Here is a 6,549-nt window from a genome sequence, read left to right as displayed (position 1 = left end):
CACTACCCTCTGAGTACTTTCTCTTTGGCATTACCCTAAATGATGAACCTCTTATCCTAGGATTGTTGCCATATTTCTGCTGGTCTGGGAATCTAAAATAATCTGCCTATCCTATCAAGCACCTTCAGATTGAGAGAAAAAGCCAAGTACTGGAGAAACTCAGCAAGTCTGACCATGTCTTTGCAGAGAAAAACAACATTTCAAGTCCAATGCAACACTTCAGAATAATCCAGCATTGACAGTACTTGGCTTTTATGTGAGCCTTCAGAATTTTGTCTCTATAAGGGTCTTTCATGCTTGTGAACTCTAAAGGATATAGGTCCAATTTACTCATCCTCTTATCCTAGGATAACATGCAAGCTCATTCCAGAGACTAAGTCCATCTTCACTGTGCCATTACCAATGTAAGTATTTCCTTTCATAATGGAGACCAAAACTGCAGACCATATTCCAGATATGGATTTGCAAAATCCTTTTGCAATATTAGCAGCTGTTCCTCCTTTCTATACTCCCAATTCTTTTCCAAAAAAGACCAACGTGCTTTATGCCTTCCTAATTGCTTGCTGCACCAGCATTCTGCATGTTCCATTTCTTGTAAAAGCATGCCAATGTTTCTTTTGAGCTTTAAGATGTGAAAAATTGTACTTTTTTTTTGTAGAAAAGTGCTTTTCTGTTCTTAAGACCATAGTAATTCCCTACATTATACTCCATCTGCTATCTTGTCTCATTTAATGTCTGTCTTTGCAGCCTCTGTCCTCCCCACAGTTTATCTTTCCACCTAACTTTGAATCAAAAGCAAACCTCAACACATTCTGTCTCTTTATTCATGTTTTCATATAGATAGCTGAGGTCTTAGTGCGTGCCAATCCTTGCAACACTCCACAATTTGCTGTCTGCCAACATGAAACTACCCCATTTATGCCCACTTACTACTTCCTGTCCAGTAACTCCTTACGCCCAATTCCATGTCCTTTGTCCTGCTTATTAATCTTCTGCATGGCACATGATTCAATGTTGTTTTTTTGGAAATTTAGGCACACTGGTGGCACAGTGATTAGCACTACTGCCTCAGTGCCAGGGACCTGGATTCGATATCACCTTGGGGTGACTGTATGGAGTTTGCACATCTTTCCCATGTCTGCATTTCCTCTGGGTGCTCTGGTTTCTTTTTACAGTTCAAAGATGTGCAGGTTGGGTGAATTGGCAATGCTAAATTGCCCATAGTGTCCAAGGATGTGTAGGCTAGGTGGATTAACCATGGGAAATGCAGGGTTACAGGGATAGGGTAGAGGGGTGGACCTGGGCAGATGCTCCTTGAAGGTCATTGTTGACTTGATGGGCCATATGGCCTGCTTCCACTCTAAGGATTTGATATTCTATTGATTCCCTTTCATCTGCCCTTCTGGTTACATCCTCAAAGAACTCTAATTTGGTAAACATGATTTTCCTTTTTAGAATTTTTACTACTTCATGTATTTTTACTATTTTTGGTTTTCTACATGCATTTTTAAAACTTTGATGACTGGCCAATGGTTTTCTCTTTCTCTTCCTCCCCCCCAATCTGTCCTTGGAAAGTACTGTAAAAGTCTGTAGCCTCCAAATTGATGGGACCATTCTCTAATGAATTTTGGTACTGAGCAGATGTTCTGATATTTTGTGCTACTAAATTATCGGTGCTATCTATATATGATCCAAAGACATTAATTCCATGTGAATGTCTATTTTGTGGCGATTATTGTAAACTGAATTTTTAAGTAATGCATTGTGTTAATTAAAATAATTATTCAAACTCTGGAGCATTTAGATCTTGGAACATAAATAAATGGTACACGTTATCCATTGTTACTCAAGAATTCTTTTGAGATAATGACCCCAATTATATTGATACTTCTGATACTCTGATACCATTAATAAAATACTCATTGTATTTACTGTGAAATATATCTGGAAATAAACCTTAAGTATTGTCAAAACTTTAGATTTAAATTCTGAATGTCATGAAAGAAATGACATAGCATGTTAATGATAAAGATGACAATTTCATGTGAGGACTTTTCCATTTTTACAGAAAATATCAAAAGCCTTTGGTCCTGTTCAGATATGAAAACAGTTTTGTTTAAAATGCCAGCTTTATTAGTGTATCTTAGCAGCAACGATAAATCAATATTCTTATAATATCCAGAAAATGAGATTGCTAGTATTTGACAAGTCCAAAGGTCAAAAATGAGGGTGTAAAGAGATTAGTGATGGTGGATAGTTAAGGAGAAAGCTTTCAGCACTAACAGTAACCCCAATGACTGTCCTTACCTGGAGGTTATAATTGCACAAAAATAAAATAGTTTATCATCCTAGGGTGCAATATAAGTTGAAATATTCAACTTGTTAAATTCCACACTTCAAAATGAGCACCCATGCACACACTGCAGTGCACTGTTAAATGGGATTATGTATATTATATGAAAGTTCAGACATTAGATCTCAACCCATTATCCTTGAATCTGTCGTTTCCATGACCAAGTTGAAAGTTTCTCTCCCTGTTTAAAATAGTAAGTGAAATATTAAAATCATTCAATATTTTCAGCGATGTTTTGTTCCTTACAGAAATCTGCTTTTAAAAATATGCAAACAAATTTTAAATCAAGCACAGAGTATTACGTGTAACAATCTTACAGTATATTAGTTCCTTATTTGACTTTTTAGGCCATCTTCCTTGAGCAATAGAATGTAGCAGCTTTTATTATAAGCAGCTATTTTTGGAAAGTGAGTCGCAAAAAGATATTGACTATAATTTGAACAGGATTTTAAGGATTCATTACATTCAGATGCTGAGCAATAGAGAATAAATGTATAGAACCAGAGTAGAAGGGTACTGACTCCTGTCCCCACTCCTTTTTCGTCCTTTTATTATCTATATTGGGCAGCAATATACTAGAAACTAAATATACATTGGTTTGTGTGTAATACAACATTCATCAAAATGCAATAGTTTTTTTTTAAAGCTGATTTTTCACTTGTGAATATCTTGCATGCCCTCTTGCTGTGATAAGTTATGACCTCTGAAATTGCATTGTTTCTGGCTTCCATTCTTGTTACTAACACCACATGAGGTTTTCACTACAAGTGACCTTAATTATAAATCTTTTGTGATTTGCTGAGTAGAAGATTGCATGTTTCAATTTAAGCTTTCCATTGCCTAGTGACGACTACTCAGTAAATTCTGTTGTCCATATCAGCATAGTGTTTTCTCAGTGCACCTGGAGTTAATTTCCTGTTTTTCTTGTCTACTATTCTTCCTGCCAGTTTACTTAAAACTGTAGAAGTAGAATTTGATTTTTCAGCCTTGATCATTTGACAAGAATATCAATCTTGGTTCTTGTTTGTTAAAACCTTCCTTCATTGCAAGGGGTTAATCTTTCTGATCCAAAACATCTTAACACAATTTAAAGATTGCATCTTCCAATTAATTAAAAGAAAGATTTATTGCTTTGATTACTGTTCAACATGGTATTGTAACACCAAGTTAATTACAAAGCTGATTTGTTTGATCATTGGTCAGTGTGGGTCATTTAATGTGCAATTGATTACATGCATGTTATAATTTCCAAATGATTCTGGAATGGGTGTGAAGAGTCAATGATATCTGATACTGATTGCTGTTCTTTAGCTCCTGTTTAAAATGTTGGGTCATAATACAGAGGGACATTGATTATCCGTACAAGATGCGTGAGCATTATTTCGTTCGGATAATTGATTATCCGGATAATTGATTTTACCTTGGACAAGGGAAACCATGCTGATCTAACACTGTGCTCTACTGGAGAATTTGTTTAAATCTATAGTTTTAATGTGTTGAACGCAAGAGGACACAGATTTCACATGAATAAAATAAAGCAATGATAACACGAGAAAATGTTTTAATGCAGTAGCAGTTTGCATTTGGCACGGAGTGGTGAAGACAAGATTAAACAAGGTTTCAAACAGCTCCTATGATCGCAAGACAGTTTCAGTTTCTGGGAACTTAGTCTCACAATAGTAATATAGAAGCACCACCTTGCACATGCGTTTACATTCTCGGCTTTTTTTTTCATGAATGGTCTGGTAAAGTGACGGAAATACTGTAAAACACTTACTTTTGCAAAGGGCTGTGTAAATATCCAAGCGCTGATGTCCTTCTTTGTTTTTGCCTGTGATTTTGAATGTTCTTTAGTACAGTTACCTCTTTGATGTAATGTTTTTGCAGGACCTCGAAATCCTCTTCTGATTAATCTGAAATTCATATAATCGAGGTTCCTCTGTACCGGGGTATTTCCAAAAGTGAACTACCATAATTATCTGCACTGGAGATCCAGAAACGTCTAGGCTGCCAATCAAACTGGTTTTCAGTTGATTCGCTGAACCAAGAACTCTGCTTACCTGGAGCTTCCTTATCCCTCTGACATTTTCACCCTGAGCTAGTTTTTGTGAAATTATTACTATTCTGTAATTACTGAACACACCAGCACAATGGTTACTTTGCAAGGTTCTAATTTTACAAGGACCTCAGGCCAGTTATTCATATAAAAGAAAAGACTCTATAATAGTGACATTAGAATTTTAGGGACATGGTTGCAATATGACACATCAGAAAGTAAATATTCCAGGCTACACAACATTTTCAAAAGATAGGTAGAATGAAAAAAGGAGGGTAGTCTTGATTTAAAGCAATGAGAATGGAAGGATCTTTGCTTAGAATGAATCAGTAGGGGTGTGGAATTAGGAATAAACTAGATAGTTATATCATTGGACAGAACTTTAAGCAAGAAATTATCGTAAATTTTAAACAAAGATGCTATAATAATCATTGAGGTAATTGGTCTCTTAAAAACATAATATTGATGCTGGAAATCTGAAATAAAAACAAATGCTGGAGAAACTGTATGTCTGGCAATATCTGTGGAGAGAGAAACTTAACATTTTGCCCTTAAAATCTCAAATGAAGAGAATATGAAGGGTTTTGTTGCATACCACATTCTGGGTTAAATCTGAGAATAAACCAGACCAAACAAAAAAAAAGTACCTTGAAGCAGGTGAGGTAAAGAAAACAGATTACCATAACTCCTGCTGTTCTTAGCTCCATTGGTTGTAATCCACAATTTACAAGATGTTAATGCCTTAGTAGAGTCACACTTAACATAGATTACATGAATATATTGGCACTCATGATGCCAGCTATTGATATTACTGGTCAAGTCAGATCCTAGACTGAACAATGGCTTTAAATATTTCAAAACTCATGGTGAAATGCAATGTGTTAATCCCAAAGCACTCCTTTACAGTACTTATACCAAATAGAATTTCCTTCTCTATCACAACTATGGGGCTTAATTTTACTGTGATTTCAATTCTGCATTGAGAATCTGAGTGCCTCTTCCTGAAGGCTGCATACTGATTTAGAAAAGAAAGTCAAACCAAATACTTCTGACCTGGAGTTTTCAAACTAAACTCCTTACTCTGAAGTAGTCCCTTTTTACTTCTAAACAGTTCTAAACTATCTCCATCCTTTTTTTTTAGGAGCAATTGTTTTCCACATACAGCTTTAGCAAAGAATTCTGGGAGCGTGAAAACAAAATGACTGACTTCAAACCATGGGTGTTTCATGTAAGCCAAAAACAAAACTACCACCTCCAGATCCTTCTACCTGAAACTTAATGCTCAATTGTACTGTTTCCCGGTAAACTTAGCTAATGAAAACAAAGCCTTATTACTTCTCAGGAAGTCTCTCTTTGTATTTTCAAAGAAATTGCCATAGCTACAAATGTTTGCAGGTTAATCATTTTCACCAAATCAAGTTTAAATTCTAAAATAAATGGTATTTTATGCATTATATATTTCTTTTTAAAAAAAACTCTCCTTGCATCACTACACCATTATAGTAGGTTTTATTTAAAGTGCATAATTTCATCCATAGCTAGGTGCTGTATATTTGTCTTTATTTGCAATGCCAAATATTAAGTGTCCGAAACTGAAACTGGATTTGTTGTCATTACTTGGATGCTGCTGTCGGTGGCAGTGCTGTAGTGTAAAGTGAACATAAGAGCCCTCTTCCTCTTTCTTTTCAACCTCCCCCCAATTCACCACCAAAAAGGGGGCACATAGAATAAATGAGGTTTTGCAGCATAGGCCAAGTAACTGCTGTTCCTATTACATAGGAAAGATTGATATGAAAGAGCCCCCCCCCCCCCCCCCAATTCTGTAGATAATGAAAATAATTTCATTTCATTCAGCAACCAATTTTTGCTGTCAAGCTGCTGATTGCTAATAGCTTGGCACTGCCAATAGAGATTTTTTTGCCTTGCAATACAGATATATATGAGAAGAACCATAGCTTAAATGTGGCAGCAAAAGTAAAAGCTTATAAATGAAATCCTTGCAGGTTTAGCAGAAAGGGTACAATGGGTATTTTCTATATTATGTCAGTCATCAAACATTCATGAGGATTATATTGTTACCTATATTGATTGATAAATTCTTGATGTCACAAGGAATTAAGGGCTACTGGGAGAATGCGGG

This window comes from Chiloscyllium punctatum, chromosome 9, assembly GCF_047496795.1.
Source record: "Chiloscyllium punctatum isolate Juve2018m chromosome 9, sChiPun1.3, whole genome shotgun sequence".
Taxonomy (NCBI): domain Eukaryota; kingdom Metazoa; phylum Chordata; class Chondrichthyes; order Orectolobiformes; family Hemiscylliidae; genus Chiloscyllium; species Chiloscyllium punctatum.
The sequence above is the reverse complement of the archived record's forward strand: the minus strand, read 5'-3'. Positions refer to the sequence as shown.